Source organism: Polypterus senegalus, chromosome 2 (assembly GCF_016835505.1).
Source record: "Polypterus senegalus isolate Bchr_013 chromosome 2, ASM1683550v1, whole genome shotgun sequence".
Lineage (NCBI taxonomy): Eukaryota > Metazoa > Chordata > Cladistia > Polypteriformes > Polypteridae > Polypterus > Polypterus senegalus.
Window position 1 is genome coordinate 284341910 of NC_053155.1, and position 13480 is coordinate 284355389.

Here is a 13480-nt window from a genome sequence, read left to right on the forward strand (position 1 = left end):
AAACCGTAAACGCATATATTCTTACATTTAATCAATAAACTTCGCAAGTTGGAAGTGCATTTTCCGGTCACGGATAGGTGTACTTACAGGGACGTCCCTTATTGCTTGCATTTCCAGTTGTCACCCCACATGGGAAATCAGGATTAATGGAGTCATGTGCACCCGCACTCTACTCGTTATGAGAACCAACCCGGACAACACGAATCGCAAAAATATGGGCTGATCAACCATCTGAAGCCTAACCGTAAACCTCCAACTTTAGCTTATATAGCGATAGAATTCACATCGGGATGATTTTTCTTTTTTAATAATGTACATTTAAAAATGACAGACAATGATGCAAACAACAAGGCTTTCACGTTCCACCGCAGGCTACAAAGTAAGCATCCATCCATCCATTTTCTAACCCGCTGAATCCAAATACAGGGTCACGGGGGTCTGCTGGAGCCAATCCCAGCCAACACAGGGCACAAGGCAGGAACCAATCATGGGCAGGGTGCCAACCCACCGTAGGACACACACAAACACACCCACACACCAAGCACACACTAGGGCCAATTTAGAATCACCAACCCACCTAACCTGCATGTCTTTGGATTGTGGGAGGAAACCGGAGCGCCCGGAGGAAACCCACGCAGACACGGGGAGAACATGCAAACTCCACGCAGGGAGGACCCGGGAAGCGAACCCGGGTCTCCTAACTGCGAGGCTCTCCAGTGTTGCACTATTACTTTTTTGGGCTGTTTTCCCATACGTTAGCATTAAATACACTAATTGCAAGACATAGGGCTATTGCATCTTACTGTGCCCTAATATCCGACAGGTTCTGTTTAGTTGGACATGAACGATTCAGTAACAGAAATCTTCGCCCAACTCACCCACCAAACACATAGCAAATCGACCGTTTGAATAAATTAGTGTAATAAATAAATGCTGTCAGATTTTAAAGATACTGGAGAAATCAAAAACTCTTAAAAGGTCTAAATTCAATTTACCCCAGTGGTCTTGAAAGCGTAAGCTTGCATGGTGAAAAATACTTGTTGCCACATGACAGCTAGCTTTCCCACAAAATAATAACGTGTGTCTTGCAGACATTCTTGTACTGAGACTGACGGCTTCGACGGAGTAAATAAAGCTGGTTGTCATGAGCTGATCAGTGAAATATTTAATAATGCTGACAAGTTAAACAACCCTTTAATTCTATACACATTTTTGAAAGCGTGGAGACACACAGGAGTGATGCTGTAGGGAGTTTATTTCACTGTTGTAAGCAACAGCAGACTGCATGCAACAATAATGTTCAGGCAATATTCAAAAGTAACAGGTTCTTCTAGAGTTGAAAATAATTTTTTAAACAATTCAGGTGGATATTTTGATTAACAGAATCAAAGGCTTAGTTCACATAGTGCAGTAGAAATGGCAGTTATCATAATGAAAGAGCGATGTCTTTTACCTTATTGTTGTCCCATTTATTAGATAAACAAAATAAAGCAAAAAAGAAGGACTCTCTAAAGAAATGAATGAAACATTCGAAACACAATCTAGCACGCGGTCTAGCGCATGACAGTAAAAAGTTAAGCAAAGCTGGGAAGAGTGGTGAGTTATTGTGGCGACTGTTTTCTTTTAGCTTGTGAAGGTGTACATGATGTCTTTCTGAGGATGCTTGTAGGTATTGTAACCTGCGAGTGTGTTGTGTGATGGACTAGCGGCTCTGTTCCAGCCGAAACATATATTGAACAAAATGAAAATGGACGAATAATATAAATTATGTGGTTCTTACGTAAGATTAATGCTACAACAACAAGATTTATTTATATAGAACATTTTCATAGAAATGGTGTAGCTCAAAGTGATTTACAAGATGAAGAAAGAAAAGTTTATAAAAATAAAAATAACATCAGACAATACTAGTAACAAAGAATTAAATAAGGTGAAACGGCTGGGAGGATAGAAAAAATGGTGCCTTGATCAGGTGGTGGTGGCGCAGAAAAAGCGGAAAAAGAACAGCTGATAAAAGTAGGGATTAGTATGGATTGGAGAACAATGATAAAAATGATAATTCAATGCAGCTATGAGAAAGCCACGCTAAAATGTTAGTTTTTAGCAGTTTTTAAAGTGCTCCACCGTATTAGCCCGGCGAATTTCTATCAGCTATTCCAGATTTTAGGTGTATGACAGCAGAAGGCTGCCGCACCACTTCTTGTAAGTTTAGCTCTTGGAATTATAAGGAGACACTTATTTGAAGATCAGTCAGTTTAAGTGGAAATGTGCTGATTCATATTAGTCGTGGTTACATCTGGGGGTTAATACAATTATAATAATAGTCCACCGAATATCCAAATGACATAATAAAATTTTCAATCTTCGAGCATCAAGTGCAAGTTAGGGACAAACTTTAGATTAAGTGCCAGTAATACTAATAATAGTACTAATAGTGTATGTGAGTCCAATATTGTTTGGTTTTCCTTTTTAAAACAAACAATCAGACAAACAGAAGGTACATGCTGAATTTAAAATTGTAGTCGACTGTTTAAAGTGACAGATTATAGTTTCCGCACCCAGAAGACTGTCTGCACCCAGAGGACTGCTCATCGAGCTCTTGATTTTTCACGAGTTTTGCTCTCTCGAGGTAAAGATTGATTTCATTGGACGTACTTCACCTTTATATTTTTACTTTGCATTCCTTTTATCAGTATCTGTATTACAAGTGATTTTTACAATCCTCAAATTGTGTAATTTCTTATAGCTTAAGGTACACGAAGTTTCATATTATTACAGAATTAGCATAATTAGGGACAATTGTAAGAATCATTAATTCACCATACGTTTATGTTCCATAAAGACAAAAATGTGAAGTCCAACGTAAAAGAAAGAATGCAGAAATAACAATTCTTTTTTGCTACAACTTACACTGAGAATGCAAACGGATTGTGTCACGGTAAGTCGCTCCATCGCTTTAATGATTTGTTATCTAATATTTCCGTATAGCATATGGAGAAAAAACTTACCTTGTTGTAGAATATAAAAAGTATACAGATACAGTACAAAGAAAAGTGTTATTTTACTGCACTGAATAATATCAACATGAAAATATAGAGGAAAAGTTGAACAAATAAAAAATTCTTTTATTTTTATTAGTTCACGCGTCACAGAAAACGGAATACTAATAACGTAGTACAAGCAAAGAAAATAAAAATAAATAAATAATACACAAAAAGATTTATTGGGTATGTATGCTGCTTCCATTTCTAGTACAACTGACTAACTCCTAAAAATATGCTTCTTTAATGGCATTTTATGCTTTTTACTGGATTGTGTGGTGCCTCTTATAGCCATTGTTTGAGCTCCATTTCATTTTTTTCGTTTAAGCATGTGAAGTTTTTTTTGTTTTGCTTGTAAAAAACATCCTAATTAAATCTTTAATGTATGTATGGTGGGCTACATAGCAGGGCACTACAGATTAAGAACACCTGGACTTAGCCTGTTGTGAATATGAGACCTATTAATGTGAGCAAAAGACCTACAGTATTAAAATAATGAGCCATTTGGAATTTCACAAATGTATCTATTTATATGGTACTGTATGAAGCCTTACGAATTTCAATAAATAAAAGGATCTTTCTGGAACCTTCATGTGAATGAGTCTTTTAGGAAGCAAAAATGGTTCTCCTGTGGCATCGCTCTCCACTAGTACCTTTATTTTTAAAAGTGATAGGATAATTTGCATACAAACAATATTAATTTATTTCATAACTTTAATTAAGAGCACTATTTGCAGAAATATTTAAGTGTATGTATTCATTACACATATATCTTATCTATGTTTTAACAAATTTCTAGTCGGGGGAAAAGAGCATTTCCAATAGAGATTTTTTGGGAAGCTTCCGGAAATGTTTGAGTAGTTATAATTTATTTTTCCTGACAAAAATGCCTTATTGGTATAAACTGAATTTTTTTTTATATACTGCAGGGTTTTTAGCAATCTCTACCTCTTTATAAAAGGTAAAGACTGGACATAAGAATAATTTAAGTGTCAAATATTTGCGCGCTTTTAAAGATGGCTTGGAGCGCAGTTTTTTATTTATGTTTTTATTTATTTTTTTGCAATCTGGCACATCTATTTTCATCATAAACCAAATGAGTAGGCTGTTCTCTTTGTGATTTTCATATGTTAATTACCTTGGTTTGACTGGTTACTTCATGGCAAGGTCTTTTAATAATGTTATGGCCTTGGTTAGTGATTAGAGGACTTGAAATGTGAAATCAACATATTTAAAATTTGTTACAATTCAGGAATTTAAACCCACTCACTAAATGAAAGTTTCTGAGTAGAAACTGCTTAGAAGAAACTGCACAAATTGAAATTATTCCTATTGACTACCTGCCACAGTGATGGTCTGTATCCGAAAGTAAATTTGCATAATTCATTTTACAGATGGGACTAAAATGTCTATTCAGTGTTCGGATAAAGATCACAAAATTTAAATCAACTTTTGCTTAGGTAGTTGTTGTAATGATAATTGCGTTTGCAGTTGCTTTAAATATGATTGTTTTCCATTAACACATCCGAATGTGGTTTAAATGATCAGATCCAAGCGTATTTACTCTTTATATCTGTTGGTGTTATCAAGAGCAACTCAAAAAGGGTGGAATCTCTGGAAACGCATGATATTGACCAACGCTTCCAGCCATTATAAAATTACCTGAAATGTGTGTTCTTCGAACATTTTAGGTAGACAATCACATGGAAAGCTTATACATACAGTACATGCACTCTTAAATATTGGTTCTAAAATGGTATATTTGGGCTGTGTGGTTCCTTGTATATTCATTGCTTTAAAAAGAGCCATCTAGAGTTATTTGCATATAAAATTAAATTAGAGTGTTGGACTTTGCCGAAACTGAAATCTTTAATGCATAGTGTAGGCTATTTTATACTAACAGATTGAGAAAACCTGAACGTAGCCTTATGCAGAGAGTTCATTAAAATCAGGAACCCATTGGTACTTTACAAATCTGTTAATATCTCTTCTAAATATTGCTTGATTCAAAATTAATAACGATTTTCTTTAAAATTTTATTCCAGGCTACAAGATGAACAACGTTGTTGGAAACACATCGGGTTTCATTTTGGAAGGTTTCTTCTTTTCACCAGAAGCCAGAATGCCCCTGTTTCTGTTAACCCTTTTTGCTTATACAATAATTATTGTTGTGAATGTTACGCTTTTTTTAGTTATAGCTCTTCATAAAAATTTGCACGGACCAATGTATGTTATGTTGTGTAATTTGATTTTGTGTGACTTAATCGGCAGCAGCGCTCTAATGCCGAGATTGATGTCTGACTTTTTCGTTGATGTAAAGATGATATCATTTGAAGCGTGTATAATCCAAGCGTTCTGTATTCATATGTATCATCTCGGGGCACAATTGATACTAACAGTAATGGCATTTGATAGATATGTTGCTATTTGTAACCCTCTCCGCTACAACACTATCATGACGCCACGGATGTTAGTAAAATTGTCTTTGTTTGCCTGGGGGGGCGCCTTTTCAATGGTTGTAATTCTCTTGTCGACTACCTTAAGACTTCCAAAATGTAAACCAGTAGTTGTGCATGCGTACTGTTTCAATGGAGCATTATTTGTACTGGCTTGTGGAGATTACTCAGGGAATAATATTTTAGGTTTATTTATTACTTATCTTCTATTTGCGTTGTCTTTTTCGTCTATTGCTTTCACTTATACAAAAATTTTAATAGCCTGCTTTTTCAAATCACATAACTCCAAAACTAAAGCAATGTATACCTGCGTTTCACATATAACAGTCTATATTTTATTTGAGACAACTCTTTTATTTTCAATATTGTCCTTAAGGTTTCCAAATATTAATCCTAATCTGACGAAGACATTTGGCACATTAATGATTACTCTACCACCTTGTATGAATCCTCTGATTTATGGAATAAACACTAAGGAGATTCGTAACAGTGCTCTGAAAAGCCTTAAAAACAAAATAACATCAAATTAATGGTCCAAATTAATAACAAAAATGAAAAATTCCAAGGAAATATAGGAAAATAAATAAATAAATATATAAAATTAGGGCCAGGCAAATTATTAACTTTGCAATGCCTGTACAAACTGTCCAATTATTTTGGTAGACTATCATTTAAATAAACAGCCCAGTTTGTAGATTTTATTATACCTTTGATGCATGCAGTGGGAAGATTAATTATTGAAATGACAACTTAAAGCAATTTTAATATATTATTAAATAAACATTTCTTCTATTAAAGTGTACTTATTTAGAATTTAAGAGCAAGGTTATTTAAATTGATTTAATGCAAAATTATCTCACTTTTAGGTGGAAAGATTAAAAATTATTATTTTGAAACTATAGTTTTCTGGAAAGAAATATATTTGTCATATTTTAAAAAGATATACTTCTGAGAAATTTTTCCATTGCCTATAGTGCTTGGTACAGAAACTTATTCCCACTCCTCAGACAGACATGTATTGCATTATTTCTCAAAAGTATTGAATTATTATGCAAAGCATGTTGCCTGGGGTAATCAGTATCATCATGTCTGAACGTCTTCCAGACATCCTGTTAACTAAGGGACAGATTAAGAACCTGCATAGCGTGCAATTAAGTGGTTTAGTATGCATTTAATCATTCATGTGCTGAGGGTTAAATTTAAAACTTCCCAGTTTAGGGTCACATAGAAGCAAGTGATCATTGCAACAGCACTGAGTAGAAAACTAGAAACAACCTGCATGCTGATAACAATGGACATGCAGGTTGAGGCAGAGGTGAAGAAATCACCAAGCTTGCAATCAAGGGACAATAACTAAATAAAGTAATAGGCGTACTTTTTATTTTATCTAGATAAAAGTTTAGTATGTTTGTTGCAGATGTTTTAACATAGAGGCAGAGTGGCACTGCAGATCTATAGGATTCCTGTCTCACGGTGCAATGGTCTACATGGGTGTAAGGCAAAAAACAATCTTAGTCAACAATACGTAAATCATTTTCAAGGTACAATTGCACAGTCCAGCAGAAAAAATGTGCTGTGTGCAATCCACTAATTAAAACCTATAAATAAAGTATCTGTTTAATTTTAATCCAGCTATTTACTGTAGGAAATTTGAACCATTCTGGTGATGCAATGGCAAGAGTTCATACCTTGAATGTTCAGGGACTCAGGTTGGTGATAGAAAAAGGTGGTGGATTTTATTTACTACACAGTATATGAAGAACTAAAAGTTTTGTATTAATTGAGAAATATTCCAGACACATTTCCAGTTTTCAGAGATCTTGCTTTCAGCTCCTGGTACACATCTGGAGAAAGAGGTTAAGCATGCCTGTGGTATGCAACTAACTGATAAACACAAGGAGAACATGTAAACCCCATGCAGATCCTGGTGCCATGAATCAGGAATCCTAACTCTTCACCACACTGCTTATGTTTAAACATCAGTATTAAAGTTACTAAACTTAACTTAAATGTAGTGCTGTTGCAATTATTACTGGTTCCCTGTGACTATAAACTGTGTGGATTCAATTCACCCCTAAATTTATGATTAGGACTTTTGTTCAGTTCTTTTGACTTGATTGTATACTATGCGTATCCTTAACCTGACCCTCACAAGCTGTTATGGAAGGTATGGAGCACACACATGCATGATGATACCAACCACACCAAGCAATATCCTTTGCATAATAACATTTATTTTTGTGAAATAATGCAATAATTTTTGTGAAATAATGAAATACTTTTGTAAAATAACACATTTTTTGTGAAATAATGAAATACTTTTTCAAAATAATGCAATCTTTTTTTTCTAATTTGTAGTGGAGGGAATAAGCTTTCATAGGAAAAGAAAATATTCCATTTTTAAATGGGGGAGGGGGGTCAAATTAAATTCATAGATATGGAATAAGAGGTAAATGTAGGGAGCAGGGCCATTGTTAATATCCAGTTAAAATTACACTGAATTTATCATGTTGAAACCTGTAAAAGTTCAAGATCTCGTAGTTTCACATAATTTTCTATATTTGATATACGTTTTAAAAATTTTAGCTGTCTGGAATAATATGATTCTGACAACAAAGGTCAGACTGGTTTACTACCAGTATGTTGTGGACTTAAAGCATAGGTATACAGTCTATATGGATGTGTCAGTTTGAAGAAATCACCATCAGTTATATAAACTAGTCAAAGAAAACAAACTGGATAAAGAAATGGTGAAACTGAGGGAATGACAAGAGGTATGGGCTAGAATTCAATGCGAAGGATTGGATATTACAGTGAAGGATTTTATTTGGTTGATGGTAAAGTGGGGGGGGGGGTTATCAACAAGAGACAGATTGTAAAAACACAAACTTGACGAAAACATGTACACATTATGGGTGTACAGAGGGAAAAACAAAAAGAATGTCTTTTGGGACAGTGGAAGGGTGCATGATTTATGGAAAAACAATGGAAAATAATGTTCTGCAGTTTGTGGTTTAGTGCAGTGGTCCCATGATTTAATAATTGTAAGCAAGTGGAGAGAGAAACTAAATAAAAGACAGGTGTTGTGGCTATTGTTTTCAAATAAGTTGGAATAAACTTTGGAAAGCGTGAGGAGATTTCATTACATATGTTTCTTGTAAGAAAAAAAATAGGGCCAAATATTGGGTGTCTAAAGATGTGATGGGAACAGTTGAAGGGGATATTGACCACTTATTGATTGGTATAGAAATAAAGGAATGGAAGGGATACAGAGATGAGAAAAAGTGCTTCATTACTATTGTTAATTTGTAAGAATGTAAATAGATTGTGACTGCTTGTAAAGGATTTGGTTTGGTTAAATAAAAAGAAAGAAAGCTATTACTATCTTCAAATAAATACAGGCTACATTTTAAATTTTATGTTAGTAAAGGATGTATAAGTGTTTGTATGATAGTTATAACTAACTATAAATACCTGTAACGTAAGAGTTACACAGATAATAATTTTGAGTAATTCTGAGGTAATTGTAAAATGCATTTTGAGTACTGAACAAAACTGTTTCATTTAATATTAATGATGAATAAAGAATTTTTGTTGACTGTGTAATTTTACTGATACAAATCGTACACTGCTCTATGCTCTTGACAGTCTATTGACACTTAAATTATGGCCACATTTTTTCACAGTGACATGCATTGAATTTTCCAACTGAATGTGGAGGCACAAGAAATAACTAATGTGATAAAGCCTGAGAAAGCCTGCAAACTTCTAACTAGAGTTTTGAGACAGCAGTGCAATGCACACCCATTCCAATGTTGAGAGCTTAAACTGATTAGGTTAACAAATACACATACACACTACCATCATTATTCTATACAGAACATTTCAATAGTAAGCTTAATCTAAAAGTGCTTTACAAATATAAGAATAAAGTACAATTTTTCAAATGTCTTTTTAACGTTTAGAGTGCAAACCAATACTTTGTTTAGCACATAACTGAAATGGTAATTTTACAGTTTAAAGTTAAATGCCTTAGTCTCTAGAGTGCAGTTTACACTCATTATCCTGGCAGACTCAAACACAAGGCAGGAATCAACCCCGGGAAGGGTGCAAGTTGAGTGCAGGACACACTCACACAATTAGGAGTCAGCGTTCAATCCAACCTGGATGGTAATAGGATATAAGATAAAATAGCAGAACCAATCACTGCACTACCATACTGCCAAATTTTGGTGATGAATGTATCTTTTAAGAAATTTTATTTTATCTTCATTATCATCTGTTTCTTCGTAAAATATATTATGCACCATAAATTCATTAATTTCGAGATTGATCAGGAGAATGACGGAAGAATTTCATTGCCCATAGAGCCTTCATTTTGTAATATGCACAGAATTTTCTTGAATGGGTATTTAAATTTATACTATTCTTTTTTGGTATTGCTACAATCAGGTCAGATATGGTCAAAATATTATTATCAAAATGTTTGTTTTAAATGCCATTATTTGTGTGTATAGTGTATATGAAGTGGGATTGTCCATTGTGCATGGGATATCCTAATCTAAGGACAGCATGAACATCATAACAATATGCAATATGTTTCTCTCTGGTCTGACCAGATTTATTTGGTTCTAACTGAGTTGGTATGGATTAGACCTAAATTTAGATAGACCTTATTATTCAAGTGGGAGATTTGTTTGAAGAATGAACATAAGGCATTGTTACACAAACCTAGAAATAAACTAAAAACCTTGAAATAATTACTCATTTTAATAATCAGAACACACACCTAATATTCATACAAATAAGAATTTGGAATTCAAGAAGTCAAGTCTCAAAACCTATAGTTTTTAGTGCTCCTACAGTCAGTATTATGCAGAATGTCTTCAGAAGTGGGGATAAGGAGCTTTGCTCTTAAGTCATGGAAGTCTAAATCTGCTACTTGACCATAGCAATTAAAATGTTTTCAATGGAGGATTGCTGTTGTCTGGCTGAATCAAGTTCTTCTTGCTAACATGCTTATGATACAGTCCACTGAGCAAGGACGCCGCCGACTTTAAAATTTTAGTACTGATTTTGATAATGTTCTTGGTACGATTTTTACTCTTAATGCTAGATTTCTACACTAATACTGTATATAGGAGGGATATTAAAAAATTATTAATTAAATGATTCCTACCTGTTTCACGAATACATATGTCCTTCTCCTCTGAGATCTAATGGTGATGCTTGACTTGTTTCTCTTAAAGGCTAGGGGGTCTGCCCCCTGCTCGCTTTGCTTGCCAACCCCCGGGTGGATGCTATGTGGTAGCCACTTCGTGGCTCTGCCGCTCACGTATGGGGAAGTGGATGTACAATTTAAACAGATTGTTATTTTCATGGGAATTGTTACATATGCATAATAGAACTAACTATATTACATTACAGGAAGTAATTAACCATAGTAAAAAATAGTAAAACGTAATAAATTGAAAGAAAATTATGCTTCATGTTGCGTTTGTTGTGTTATACATTTTTGTTCTGTTTGGCTTTGAAATTAACATGCAAATACTTTTTAAACTTACACTTTTAATGTAAAACAATATTTGGAATTAATTTTTCGTCAGTATCGCATTCAATTTTGATTCTGTGTTTGGACTTGCATCGTGACAACGCAACGTATAACTGCCCGTGAGTAAATATCATTTCTTTCTCTCTAATAAATAAACCGACTTTTTCGATTGTTTGTCCCTATGATTTATTAATTGTCATAGCAAAAGCTATTCTAATGGGAAACTGTAAACATTTTAATATAAATGGCATTTCCAAGATCTCTTTTGGTGTCTAATGTTATCTGCGGAAGATGTACTACACTACCTTTCTTGTCGCCTGTTAAAATTTTACATGTCAGAATTATTTGACCAATTTTGAATACAAGTAATCTTATCCTATTGCATAGCCCATCACTCATACATAAATTATGCAAAAACATTACAATACATCCTATATGATAAATATATACTGTGCTTGTCTACATAGGCCCTTGCCTTCACTAAGGTTCCAAGGATTCTGTGATAAGTAATATATTTTCTGCATTTTACTTTCACTCTATCTTCATTTATTTTGCAAAACATTTTCAGATACACAAATAGCCATATGACATTTATAAAAATAGGGTCACCTTGAAGTCCTTATTAAATACAAACATCACATTGATTGATATTCCAATAAGACTTAAACTACACTCTGTCTGGGCCAGCTGTAGCCTCTTTGCTCTTTAGGCAATGCTGTAAATGGCACACCCTTCAGCCCTGCCCTAAACCCCCTTCCCACATAAGGGAAAATGTAATACTATGTTATTTGACACTTATGATGTTTCAGAAAAGAGGGATTATTGCAATATGAACCTCTGTTATAATATTACTAAGATTATGTTTCTACTCTGATAGTTTAAAATGCATTGTGAAATAATTTATATCATATATTCACATTCATATTTTATGTGGACTATAGGGATATATTTATTTAAAATGTAACTAATTAATCAGTTTTCTAAACCTTCTTATCCAGAGCAGAGTCAGAGTTTCAGAACTCTAGAACAGGGAAATTCGCAGTTATAAAAATACAGCTTACCGGAGTAGAATTTTTCTTTTTATTCGACTATATCAGCAATCTTAGAAATAATTTCTTTTAAATACATTTAAAGCATGTTTACTCTACACTGATAAGGTTGGCCTAACAATATATAATCGGCCAGTGGGGAAATGATGACAGCAGTCCTTAGGTTTTTTACTCCTTTATTTTAGGGAGAAAAGGAATGAAAGTTAATGACAGTGTCAAGCTTAATTCCTTCCTTAATTCCTAAAATGCTCCTGATGCTTGTGTGTATGATGTAAACCACACAAGTGACTACTACATTGATTGATAGAGCTTTTCAATAATTTTCACTAATTTAACAAATGATTAATGTGAATAATAATAATAATAATAATAATAATAATAATAATAATAATAATAATAATAATAAACAGGCAAAATATTATAGTGTTAAATATTCAATTCTAAAAATGACAAGCTTGTAAATTGTATGCTGACCTGTTCAGCAAATAGGCAGACCTTCAGCCTTGGAGTATTTTTGTTTCTCCTCTGGTGCCATTAAATGTGGTCAGAATTATTAACCAAATATTGTTTGCATATGAAAATAATATAAAATAATATAATAGGATTAAAAGCATGGACAGATTTTAATGTTTAGGCTGAGGGGTTGGGAGCAGACAAACCACAGAAAAAAAACATATTCTAACATTTTTACATTATATTCCAAGTCAAATATCACAAATTGTTCATAATTTGATGTTACAATATAAACTTAACCTCATGTAAAACTTTGAAATTATGAAGAAGAAGACAATATTTAAATGACAAAAAAGTTTTTTTGTTTGTCAACTTTTGTAATTGTGGCAGAATAAGCTCTTCAATGTTTTTCTTGTTGGTTTCTTGGGTGTTCTACGGGTTGAGTTAACTATTTCCTCCATGCTATTCTAATTTATTTTACAGTATTTTCATATGTGCTCAAATACAAATATCCATGTGACATTTATAATATAATCACCTTGCAGTCCATATTGAAGACAAACATTAAACGTAACAATAGTATTATTACTTCTTTTATTACATGGTATATCCATCAATAAAAAAAAAAAAAAACATGGCCTGCACATCTAGAAAACTATAAAAGATTCCAAACATGAACATAAAGACCTATGAGAGTTATGCTAACTCCTATTTCATATTGTTTCAGAAGGTAGACCCTGCACATTATATTCAATTATCTTTGACACAAAAAGGATTTGTATCTGTTAAAGTCCATCAGCCATTCAGTCAGTCTTCATTTTACATACATAAAAACAAGGCTACCAAGATAAAAAAACAATAGAATTCCCAATAAATATTACAAATAAAGAAATGCAAAGTAGATACAAAAATGTATCACTGATATATCCT